Below are 14224 nucleotides of genomic sequence, written 5' to 3'. Positions count from 1 at the left end.
TGTGTTCCCTACCAATCATCCAGGGAAAATAGAACATTTCACATTGGGATTCAGCTTTTCATTTGAAGTTGCCCCTTGTTCTCCTTTGTATTTTAATCATATTCTTAAGGTGAAATGGCATCAGGAACAAATCATCCAGGACAGAAGGCAAAATATTGAGTTTCTAAGATCTTTGTTTAACTATACCACTGCTGATGTGGGCTTGGTGAGTCAAGGAGTTGAAGGAAAGATTTCTTGGACTCTTAATGTCTGGCAGTAGTGCTCCTTTATTCAGAGAATAGCATGGAGTAGCATGGGTACAGGACCCATGGGCAGTGAAGAGCTACAGCATGAGGACAGGACCCAAGGGCAGTAAGAGCTGCAAACATGGATTAAGGGTAGGGCTAAATTTATAAGGCATAGGTATGTGAGTTAGCTCTTTACAAGACAAAGGAAAAATTACGTTAAAAAGTCGTTAAAATGGTATCAGTGCAGGTGGGGTCTGGTTGTTGGGTGGTCCTGTAACTTTGGATAGGAATCAGGTCCCATCAGGTAAGGACGTCCTATGCTTCCTGGAGAGTGATATAGATCGGTATGTAGGGCAGGACGCCTTGGGCTTCTCTCCCTGGGGCAGCTTTGAGCCTCATCAACTGCCTCATTTGACTCTACAGAATTGCAAAGAAATTAAGCATGTGAACTCTTTCTGCTCAGAGCCAGGCTTTAAAGATTAAGAATACTAAAGTCAGTGCTGAATAAATCCTTATATGGGGAAACAGGTGTTATAAAACCAGCCCTTCAGCACCTACTGCTTAAAACTCAAAACTAATAAAGAGGGTGATTAGAAAGCACTAGAGTAAGTGACCAACTCTAAGCAATCTATTAAAGGGAGAGCCTCTGGTCCAAGAGAAACGAGAAATCGGCCTTCCCTTTCTCTTCTAATATCAGGGAACATTGATATTCACCGACTCTTCTAATACAGTAATCTACTTATTGCTTTGTAAATTCCCAGGCCAGGAGAAGGGAAAAAATCAAGAATAAAAGCCTATCAAAATATACCCTGTAATGTGATTTTTCCAGAAACATGGTGGCTCTTGCAACCAAAGAGCCATAAATAAAGGTTTTGTTACTGTCTTTTTAATAAATGAAAAGTATATCACTGGTCACATTGAAATCAATCCCTAACAAATTTTATGATTATTTGATTAATTTCTTTGTTAGACCTATGCTATTAGCTTCTACTACCAGTATTAATCTTTTCTGTTTGTATAGCAATAATACATCTTTACACCAATGTTACAATAACTCTAAAATCATCTTGCTAGTTTTTCCTTATTTGCATTAATTTCAACTGTGGAAAAATAGTAAGACCTTCCTTTAGGCTGGCACAAGTTTACTCAAGTATTAGCTGTGAATGAGTAACCATTCATTATGAACAGAACTATGTATGTAATGTGGTAGGCAAAGTTTCAGTTTAAAAAGAAATTGTCAGAATTTAGCGATATTCAAGAAATTAAAATTCAACTGTCCCTTTCTAAGTTCTTAAAAGGACATATGCCAAATCTTTATATATTACATACATTCCTTCCTACTTTACCAGCCTTCTGCTAAATCAAGTAAATAAATATTAAAAGTATTATCATATTTCTTCCTTGAGTATTTGTCCAAATATACGAGCTCCCACTTTGCAATATTCTCCCTGTGTCATAAATTCCAAAGAATTCACTGTCTTTGTTCAGAACATCTGCTAAGAAATTTTTCCTTCTCTGTCATGAAGAAAGGTCCCAACCAAATACAGACATGAATCATTTTAGAAGATAAATAAGAGGTTATTCATTTACAATTAGATTATAAGGAAAGTCAAGTCATTTGAAGTAAATGGGAGCTCATTTTTTTGAAATGCAGGGGAGCTAAGAGCCTGAAAAAATCATTATAGCTTATTTTACATTGGAGAATTGGGAGGTCAAGCCATTAACTTTGTGAATTTGCGGAGGTTTCCCAGAAGCTTACTCAAATCCACTCCTAGGCCAATGTTAAACTTATTCAACTCATTAGCATAATAACATAAATGACCACTTGCAAAATGAAGACTGACAAGAGTTTCTAAACACTGTTAGTGAAGTCTCAGGGTGACATTGAAAAATGATAAAATGATAAACAAAAGTCTACACCAGGACCAAATCAGGCAAGAGATAAGCAGCTTTTTATTCTTCTATAAAAGGTTTTTATTCTTCTATATTCTTCTTTTATTTCTCTGCACAAACTTGTTTTCATAATGATTACTAGAAATGAGAGCTAGTAGATTCTGCAAGTAATAAAAAATGGATATGGGTTGAAAGGAAAATAAAAACACCATGTATTTTTATTAAATATTCCTAAAGCACTTAGTGCATTTTAAATTGCTTTACTTTGCTTGGCAATTAACAGAAAAAAATAGGAGAGTGAATAGCAGATCATAAACAATACATTCCTTCACTTACGCTAAGCTAAGTCATACTGTATTTAATTCAAGGAAATAAAACATGAAACATTTAAATGAAAACATTTAGCCATGACAACTCTTGGCATTTGCAACAATTTTGAGTCAAAATTCATAGTTTTTATGTATGCTCCATCTATGATTTCTGCTCCAGGCAAACATCCAATATGTAAGAAAAGATATTACTTCACCAATGCCGAAATAATGCCTAGAGAGAGTAATATATGTCAAAAGCCCTATACATGACTTGGGTAAGCCACAGAACCCAAAAGAACTATTTTATCTTGCAAAAGCAGAAAACTTTTTAAGACTGTAGATTAGAAATGCTGACAGATAATCATTTAAATTGCATGGATTATGCAGCAATATATTCAGACAGGCCGAGATTCTGATCTCAGTTCTACTACTTAACTCATGGTTATAGTCCGGATTAAATTAAGTAACATAAGTAAAGTACCTAGAACCTATTGCTGCAAATAATAACATTCTCTCATACCCATTTCAACTACTCAACAATCAAGAGAGCGTACTTTTTAGACAACACTGCGCTAGGCTCTATAGGGAATACCATGAAAGCATATGACATAATCCCTGTCCTTAAGGGTTTACAGTAAAAACGGCAGTAAAAAAGCATGTGGCTAAATTATGTCTGGACTAGACAACATCTGTAGGAGTTCAGAAGATATAGTGATCAAAGAAACCTGGAAAAGATCATAACGTCAGAAAATTTTCTAATTGGAAAAAATCTTAGAATTATCATTTGGAGCATCCACCAATGTGAAATGCTTCCTGGGTCATCTTCTATTTCCTAATTGATAAAGATCTCTAGCTTTTTTAAGTCAAAATCTCTCTTTTTGGTACTCTCAACACTAGATCCAGTTTTGTCTTCTGGGAAGATTTCAAAATTTAGATATGTTGATGTTCAGAGACTTTCTGAAGGGTAAAGTTTAAAATAAATTCATTTACAAAAATGATTAAGAAAACCATTTTATTTTTTCTGCCAACTGATATGATGCAACATTATTTTACACTGCTTGTTTAAAAATTTATTATCTATATGTACATCCCTAAGTCTGCAGTGAAGTTTTCTCTTCACTAATTATTTGGCTTGATGCCATCCTGAAAAGCACTTAGTAGCTACATATGACTAACACAGATTCATTGACTTATTCATTTATTCAACAAATATGTATAGAATGCTTGTAGTGCTAAGCAACGTTATAAGCACTGGGGATGGAAGAGTGAACATAACAGATAAAAATCCTGTTGTTGTCAATTATCCCCCAGAAATCATGTTGACAAACATGAGAGTGATTTACTCACCTGCTATTGGCTTGACTCTCTCTTCCCAATATGTGAAGAAGTAGAAAAATATCCATCCCTAAATATACCAGAAGACCACACGGAGTGCTCACACAGACTGACTGCCTTGCTAATAGTGATTTCCTGAAGCCGATGGCAGAAGAAAGTAATTTGTATTCTAATGCCAAATTCATGACGAGTCTTAGAGTGTCAAGGAAAGTTGCACTCTTTGAAGATGATCTAAATAAAGATAGACGGTTCAGCCAAATATGTCCAGATTACTATAAACTCTTTTCTCTTACCAATTCCTGAAAACGAGGATATCCTTTGCTTTGACACTTGCTTCATATTATAGTGATATATCTTAAAGAATAGGTCTTGGCCAACTAGGAAAAATACTAAATCCTTTTGTTTTTTGCTTATCTATACCACTGAAAGCATCCTGCCAGCTGTCATTAAAACTGCTGGCCTGAGAGCAGGAACTGAGGAGCTTCACTGGTTCCAACAGATCTGTGTAAATAACTGAGAGTTCTGAACGCTTAGCCACTTTTCCAAATTACACCAAATCCTTGAAACTTTACAACTGATATATATCAAAAGAACTGAATCTGGAGCTTTTTGTCAAGTAAATCAGGCTGAGAATTTTGACATTTCTGCAATTTATTTTATTTTTCTATGAATGTAATTGAAAATTGCTCCTGGAGACACAATTTTGTCCAATATGAGTCACAAAAGAGTTCAAAGAAATACCATACAAACTAGCTTCTGCATTAAGCCTGGATGAAATGACATCCTGGAGATACAAAGAGGAGGAAGCCCGCTTGTCCTCTAGTGTAAATTCTGATGCTATTACTCTAGTTTGGGGGAAGAAGAAAGATCTTTTATTTATTTACACTGTTAGCTGCACAACATTGACCCTTTAGTACCTTCCAATCTTCTCATAATAACTTTGTCGTTTACCATATCATTCGGCCAACCATTTAGCATGTAGACATACTATTCCACCATAGTGTGAGGAAGCAGCATTTAAACTATACACGGAGAGCCCAGAATTTATCTCCACGGGATACAGAGGAGGAGAATAGACAACATTCACACTTCTTAGCGTCTTTTCATTCTATTCCTCAAAGACTCTTCTTCCTGGTCTAGATCTGTCTCTGCTTAATTACTCATGTTACACTTTGTATTCAGGTTTAATCTGCTCTGATTATCAGTACCAAACAATTTCTTTTCCCCTTTTCCTCCAGGAACCTACATAAATAAATTCTTTCCCCACTCGATGTTTTAAGTAGTCCCCTGACTTCTCATTGATTAAAGCGTCTCCGTACTCTTACAGGTGTACCTAGCCAAGCCAATCACTTGAAGCTGTTTCTCCATCTATAAATAGGAACACAATTTCTTGGTCACAGAGTCATTAGAAGAATCACATTAAATAACTTATGTAAAGTGCTAACACAGCACTGTGCAAGGCTGGCAAAAAGTAGCTCCTATCTTTATTTCATTATTTACCTTCTCTTATTTACCTGTGTCCACAAAACCACACACCCCTTTCCCATCCATCATTTAGAAGCTCATGTGTTGCTCTGCTTTCAATAGATCACTTTTGACTCATTATTCCACTGATCATTTATTGCTTGTGAATTTATAGTTACATCTATTCATTGTAATTAACATTTATATGAGGTTTTGCTAAGCAATAACATAAATACGGAGATTCACAATATAAATTTAATTCTTTTATCAGAAAGTACTTCCTTTTTCCTTTATGCTACTATAATCTTCCTTTTGTAATTATAAGTACTGTTTCTGTCAACATCTGCATTATATGTGTTTGTGTGTTTATGTGAACATATACATAAACATGTGTGTGTGTCGAGAGAGAGACAAAGACAGAGACAGAGAGACAGAGGTAAAGAAAGAGAGAAAAGATATTAATTTTTGAAGATAAAGATAAAAACTGTTTACCATTATTTCAGCAATGATACCCAACAGGGTATTTTATGCATAGCAGCAGATACTTAATAAATGTTTGCTGAATTAAACGTAATAGGGACAGGAATTATAAATCACAGAAGGCTAGGATGCCACAGAAGTAGTGGGTCACAGCGCTTCTTAGAAATATACAAACCTTGCTACATTTATCCTTCCAGTGGCAACTCCATTCTGGTTCTTGAATCTTGACGTATTCTTTTTACAGCTTAGGTTGGTGCCTTATCTAACTCCTATTTCCTTTTGCTGCACGGGCCCAATGGATGACCTCTTTCTGCCATGACTATAAAACCCTAAGAGGCAGAAAAGATTATTTGTTTCCTCTGTTTCTTTGTCATCACCCAGAGTGCCTGGGGCCCTGAACAAATTGGGCACTCAATCAAAGTTATTAATTGTCACATTCTCTTAACCAGGATCTCTCCTATTCCTAGCATCTGACACCTGCCTGAAGAGTTCTGCCTATGAAACCTCACTGGACCGACACCCATGGGAATGTGGCGGGGGGCGTGGAGGGACCCACAGTTCCACTTTGCCAGTGGCCGAGTACTGCTAGGATTAGGTTCTGTCAAGTTTCCTAGGAAGAAAACATTTTGGCTGTGTTAATAAATTTATATTAATGTTAATTCACTTAGAATTGCCTGTCTAAGTCAATTTTATTGCTACCACAGAAAATTGCTTATGAAATCACATGACAAATATTTCCCTAAAATGAATGCAGAATATAAAGTTGTGTTCTTTCTTTATCCTCATAACATATATTCGTGTTGCCAAAGTGTCAGACTCCATAATAGCTCATTTGAAATAATTCTGTCCATGCACAAGTTAGTGTATATTTAACAACTCTCAATGTTTTGAAGTGCCCACTTCCTAACCACATTCGTCATTTCTTGGCATCTCTAACCATCTTTTGGCATCAAATAGACACAGCAGAAGTTTACCAGTCATCAATAATGAACGAAGAGCAAAGTAAAGAGCTTTAGCACTATAGAGACTAAAGGGTAGATCTCCTGTTATAAGGAGAAAAAAAAAAAACAATTGTGGCCCTCACAAAAGAACCCCAACCTAATGCAGGCTATAACACTGTTTGAATTTTAGTTTCTTTCTAGAAAGAAAAGAGAAACACTATAATTAAAATAAATCATATAGGACATGCAAGTTTATTAAAAATGCAATAATTTATTTAAAATATTAAAATTCAGTTTTATATTATAAGCCAATTAATGGATAGTTACAAAAGGACAAAGTAAGAAAGTAAGGGGGATATGCAAGGTTTTTTAAATGCATAGAATAAAGGAAGGAGACTCAGAAGAATATTTTCATAGAACAGCTTTATTTGGTAGTCTATAAGAAAATTCTTCTCAAAGCTTTTAGAATTTTTTGTTTTCTTGAGATGACAGGAAAAAAAGGAAATTCTGACACTTGACACGATCCGGTGGTATAAGAAACAATAAGCTCTATTCAGGAATTGAATGCTGAAAGGCAGGCTATTTTAGCATTTTAATAGGGCTAAATGTATTATTAAGTTATAATGGCAAATGATAACACTTGATTAGAGTAGCAATAAGTTAATTATTGAGTTGATGATAATGTATCAATCAGAACAAGGACAAGAATGCAATTAGAGAAAGAGGATAAAATTGATTAGAAGTAGGTGAGTCAAGAGCTACTAAAAATTACAAGCAAAGAAAATCCAATGAGGAGAATAAGTAACAGTAAAAGCAAACTTAATTGTTGACATTTATCTAGATCCTACAAGATTCTGCAGCAAAGAAAACATAAAAAGAGGATGCATTTTGGGCCAGAAATGATTCTTTCAAAGAGTTGTATCCTGGAAATAGGAAGTAAGAATTATCAAGGAGAAGGCAACGCTAAGGCAGGAAAGCTTAGACACGTTTATTGTGCTTTCTGTAAAAGGGCCATTCCACTGAAACCATCTCTGAATAAGTGTCCCACTTCTTCATGACTCAGCAGGTCAATACATGCTCCTCCAAGAAGATTCTTAAAAATTGACACTATATCAACAAGATTTTAAAGATATTACAGTGACCTGATGGTTAGGACTGTGATGAAAAGTCATTAGAGGAAGCAGTATGGAAACAAGATCATGAGAATCAGAGAGATTATGAGCAGAAGAGGTCCAGTCGGGCAAGGTGCTCATCCACCTCGCCCATCCGCCAGAGTTCCCCCTTCACTTTCGTCTCTCTGCGCTAAGAATCTTGTGTAGAGTGAAAACTAAAAATATTGAAGAAATTTAGAAGGTAATTTGAGTTGAATTGATTTAAATAGTTATCTTCTGATACCATGAGCACTTTGTTAATTTATAATTGGATACATTTAATCACTGTCTGGAGAGAAACTTTAACTTGAGTAAAATTTTAAACATCAATAAGATTGATAATCAAATGATAAAAATTTAACACACAGGCCTCAGTCTATTCACAAAGTTAATAGTCCAAAATATCTGGTCCAATTCTTTTGTTTTCTAATGAAAATCATCAACTGTGATCAAACAAAAGCAAAGATTAAAACAAAATAAAACATAATGTTTGTATAAATGTCAGGATTGTATGTGAATGCATTTGACAGTTTGTACATTTCAGGCTTTCTGCATTATAGTGTTTTCGTTGTGTTTCTAACTAAAACATTCTGATTAAAAATTGGAAAAGAAAATGTTCTGATCTAATTTTAATGCTTTACCTGGAAATCGACCATCTCTATACGTGAATTCAGCCATTACGCCTCTCTGTTAGCTGGTTGAACATTCCAAAGAGCTAATATCTTCTGAAATTATTAACAAATCATAACATTTGTCTTGTTTTTTCCTAAATATTCTCCAAAGTACTCTATTATACCTCATTATGTACATATATGGTGATAATAATGACCTTGTTACCATTGATACATATTTTATAATAATTTTACTTATAAAAATTTAATAATTTTTTATAAGAAGTATAGTTTATGCTCATTTTAAAATATTTTAGAATACGATTCTGAAAAAATTATATAATTAATTTAAATATTATCTTATTCTACCATCTAACCAAGATGGCCTTAATATGACCCTCAGTTTGACTAAACTATGGAGTGGTTTCTTCTTGATTCTAGATCACTGACCTCCCTTTTGCTTAGAGCATTTACTTTAGATAGCTTGTGATTGTAAATTCTTTCTCTGTCCCTTTGAGATGTAAATATTCTCCAGCTTCTTGTCAGTTTTACAACCCCAGAACGTATTTCTCAAGGACTGAGAGCTATTCCTTTGAAATGTAACCATCAAGAAAGACAATGCCCTTATCTCCCAATCTCTGAGGGATAAGTGACAATTAGCAATTCCATAAGTGACAATTAGCAACCACAGATAGCACAATCATATTGACCATTCTCCCCACTAACTTCCTTGAGTGCTTTTCTAATAGCTTACACCAGTGCTTAAAAATCCTTCCCGCTGTTTGTTTCAGAGGACTGGAGTTCAATCTCTCCCCTATTACAGTAGTTTTGAATAAAGTCTTTGACTGTTTAACTCGTTTAACTTAACTTCTCTTTTACACATACCCCGTATGATTTCAGTGAAGGGGGGAACATTCTCCTTTAAAAGAAGTGATATTTTAACAGAATTTTTGAAAGTAACACATTCATGTGGCATTTTATTAAAATTATAATGAAAGATAACAGATAAACAAGGTGCAAGCAAGACTGTGTGATGCATAGAGAAGGTGCTTTATGTGTTCATTCCCAAACCCAGCATTGGCCCTAACCATAGCCATAGCATGCCCTCACCCTCATTTGCTAACATCTCCCCACTAGCTGTTAGAATCTGGCTACACCTCTGTGAACACCAAGGATCACATACTACTGGCAGGCAGAATTCAGCTAGCAGTCATGTTTGGTCTAAACTGCATATGAATTTGAATGTCACAGAGTCCACTCTTACCCATATACCTGACACAATTTCATTTGTTTACATTACCTTCGTGACTTCATTTGAAATATTAAACTCTTTAACATATAGCATCTTTTAAAAATTGAATCAGAACCTTTTAGTGAAACAATATTTTTTCCTAAAATGGAAGTGAGTTTAATATTTAATAGCTTCAGGCTTATATGCTTTTTCTTTTTCACAATGTAAAGTTATATTTCTACTTATAAAAGTAACTTCAGACTTTTGGTTTAAGGTGGTAAACTGAGCACATGCATTATTTACCAACCCTACTGAAATCTTATGGAAATGGAACTGAAAAGTAACGTAAAGAAATAAATCGTAGGAGTACAGAAAACAGCAGAGGGAAAGGAGAGATTAGTAGACTAGAGACTTTGAAGAATTTTTAGAAAAGATAGATAAATTGTATTAAGAAATAAATTGGAGATGAGGATCTGAAAGCTAGAACATGTACCATAGGTGGCTACAAAATATAGTAAACATTCTTCCTAGATGAGCCTTGGGAAATTTCTAAGTTCATAACTATCAAATAACAGTGAGCAAGCATTAGATATGGGGAAGTTAACAATTAATCTATTCAGGAACATCCTGAGAAATAACTATGCCAGTTAGTTCCTCCCATCTCTCCAACACGCAAAAACAGCAGTCAACAGAGGTATCTCTCTTAAGATACCACTATATCACTAAAGAAGCTGAATGATCTGCATAAGGTCTCTGGTGAAAGATGGTTATTTCATTCCAGAACCCTCAAAACCCATGAAAACAATACCTATAACACTGACTATCATACTTTATTTAATTAGACTCTTTTAAGTGGATATCCACACTATTTTGAATTCTTTCATATGGAACACAATTCTTCAGAGCATGTTATTGTATATACTTGTGTATGTTCTTTGAGATTAAATTTACAATTACATTAACAAGTTCATAAAATCCCATTGGAATTGGAAGTAAATTATATTCCCAGATTAATTTGGAAGGCATGGACATATTTACAAATGGAAGATTTAGAAGTGACTAGGATTCATATATTGATTTGTAGGAACTCCAGCCCCTAAAATTAAAATGTAGATTTCAGATAACAGTCTTTCATCAGATGTGTCTTTTGCAAATTTTTTCTCCCAGTCTGTGGCTTGTCCTCTAATTCTCTTAATATTATCTTTCACAGAGCAGAAGTTTTTAAACTTAATAAAATCCAGCTTATCAATGATTTCTTTCATGGACTGTGTCTTTGGTGTTATATCTAAAATGGTGCCACAATACCCAAGGTCATCTGGGTTTTCTCCTATGTAATCTTCTAGAAGTCTTATAGTCTTGCATTTTACATTTATGTCTATGATCCATTTTGAGTTAATTTTTGTGAAGGGTGTAAAGTCTGTGTCTAGATTCATTTTTTTGCATGTGGATGACCAGTTTTTTGAGGATCATTTGTTGAAGAGATTATCCTTTCTTCATTGTACTGACTTTGCTCCTTTGTCAAAGATCATTTGACTATATTTGGGGAGGGGTTCTATTTCCAGGCTTTCTGTTTTGTTCTATTTATCTATCTGTCTATTCCTTCACCAATATTACACTGTTCTAATTATTGTAGGTTTATGAGAAGTTTTCATGAAAGGTAGTGTCAGTCTTCCAATTTTGTTCTTCTCCTTCAATATCATGTTGTTATCCTGAATGTTTTACCTCTCCATATAAACTTTAGATTCAGTTTTTCAATATTCACAAAATAAAATGCTGGAATTTTGATTGAGGTTGCATTGAATCTATAGGTCAAGTTTGGAAGGACTGATATCTTGAGAATATTGAGTCTTTCTATCCATGAAAATAGAATATCTCTCCACCTATTTAGTTCTTTGATTTTGTTCATCAGAGTTTTGTAGTTTTCTTTATATAGATCCTGTACATATTTTGTTAGAGTTATACCTCAGTATTTCGTTTCATGGGATGCTAATATAAATGGTACTGTGTTTTAATGTCAAATTCCATTCATTCATTGTTAGCATATAGGAAAACACTTGACTTTCATACGTTATCCTTGTATCCTGAAACTTTGCTAGAATTACTTATTCGTTTCAGGAGTATTTTTGTTCATTCTTTTGGATTTTCTATACAGATGATCATGTCATCAGTGACAAAAGACAGTTTATTTCTTTCTTCCCTGTATACATTTTACTTCCTTTGTCTTGCCTTATTGAATTAGCAAGGACATCCAATAGAACGTTGAAGAAGGATGGTGAGAGGAGACATTTTTATATGACAATTTTAACATGTATGTCTGCTCTGTGTTGTTTTGACTGATCTCTCTACTCATTATGAATAATCTTCTGAACCCGCTTTGCATGCTTAATAATTTTTTATTGGATGCCAGCCATTGTAAGTTTTGCCTTGTTGGGTCCTTGATAGTTTTATATTGCTGTGATTGTTTTTGAGCTTTGTTCTGGGAAACAGCTTGGAAATAATTTTATCCTGAGGTCTTGCTTTTAAGGTTTGTTATGCAAGACCAGAGCAGCAATTAGTCTAGAGCTAATTTTTCACCTCTACGGAAGCAAGACCCTTCTCAATATTATGCCCAATTCCCATGATTTAGGAAATTTTCCAGTCTGGCTTTTGATAACAGAATAAGATTTCTGGCCTTGTGTACTTTCTGAATACTATTTCCTCCAATTCCTTCAGGTGATTCTTTTCCTTACCATAGTTAATTACCTCACATGCATACACTGATTATTATTCTGCTGAATCTTGAGGTGGACCCTCTGCATATGTCCAGAATCTGGCTTTGTGCAGTTTTCACTTTCTAGTATTCTGCCCCAACAATGCTAACCACCTTGGTATCTTTGGAGTCTGCCTGTATTCTGCCTCCTATATCACAGCCTGAAACTCTCTTAATACTTTAAGCTGGAACAATTATAGGAATGACCTGATTTGTTTTCTATATTTTAGGAATTATTTTTTATTGTTTCCTAATGTCCAGTATCCTGAAAACCATTGATTTTGTATTGTAATTGATTTTTCATTAGTTTAGTTTAGACAGGAGGGTAAATCCAGTCCTTATTATTTCATCTTGCCAGAAGTGAAAGTATCTTCTCTTTATTTTTATTATGATAGTTGATGCATAAAAAGAATATATGTAATTTGTATATAAATTATAAAGAATAATATAAATAATATCAATGAATCCACCATGCAGCCAAATGACTTTCAGCTACCTATGTATACTTCCTCTATGCTGTTCTACTTCTAAACACTATCATCCCTTCAGTATTAGCAATTATCTCATGTTTATGTCAATTATTCTCTTTAGATTTAAAAATAGTTTTATCCAATGATGTATATCTAAGCAATATAATATTTATTGGGTGCTTTTTTGAATTCTGTAAAAATGAGTACTCCTTCTATTACTTGATATCAGGTTTTGAAGTTTCAACCACATTTTTCTTGTGAATCATTTATTTTTATAACTTATTAATATTCTATTTTATGAATATACTAAGATTTTTTTAGCCATTTTCCTGACAGTATACATTTGTGAGGTTTCAGTTTTATGTTATTTATGAACATTGATTTTTGTGAACATTTTTGTCAAACATTCCACTCTTACACTTTTGTAAACAACTTGATTGTTGTGATTTTTTTCCCCAGCTGTCTGACTGATGGTAGGACCTCACAGTTGTCATTAACACGTTATAATAAGGTAGAAAAATGCCTCTTTACATAATTTTTTGCCTCAAATAGGCTGAATTTTTAGAATTATCAGGTGGGTTTTTTTTTTCCTCTGGGAAACATCTTTTTTTAAATAACTTTAAAAACTTCTTCTGTGTCATTTGTTTTAGTCTATTCTTAAGGAAATTTATCAGCATGTAAATAGGGTTTTCATTTCTAGTCTCCTTATCTATAAGCTTCTTTTCCATTATTTTTATCTATTTGTTTTTTCATTTCAAGAAAGCACAAGTTTACAGCTCATAAATTTATTTTTCTACTCATTGAATAACTTAACTCATATTTATTGAGTTCCCTAATATGGGTCTTTATATCCTCTGAACTTAACAGCTTCTAAAGGAGTTTTTAATTTTTTTGTTTATTTGTATCCTCTCATCTCATCTACCTAATTTTCTTCTCATTCTGTCGATATTCCATTTCATCTTCTTGCCTTCTCAGAGAAACTATGACTTGCGAACTCAGAGAAAACCAAGCTCTTGTTAGCAGTTTTCTGCCATTGTCTTTTGGAATTTGAACTAAATACAATTCAGATGACAATTCTTTTTCTGACTTTTTAAGGTTCTTTTTCCAACAAATTTTACTGATTTCATGATTTTTTTCTCTTTATTCACTTTCATTTAAGACAAGATTTTTTCTTACTCAGCATTTATTAAATAATAAGCTGGTTTTATTGCCCATGATTCTGTCTTCTCTCCACCTTAGGAATAAGAAAATTATATTCTCAGAGAGAAGATGTATAAAACCCATAATTCTAGTTTTTTAGCAGGCATTCAGTGGTGGCACATCCAGACAATGGAATATTATTTAGCACTAAACAGAATCGA

The sequence above is a fragment of the Equus asinus genome, chromosome 7 (assembly GCF_041296235.1).
Source record: "Equus asinus isolate D_3611 breed Donkey chromosome 7, EquAss-T2T_v2, whole genome shotgun sequence".
Taxonomy (NCBI): Eukaryota; Metazoa; Chordata; class Mammalia; order Perissodactyla; family Equidae; genus Equus; species Equus asinus.
This window is presented reverse-complemented; position numbering follows the sequence as displayed.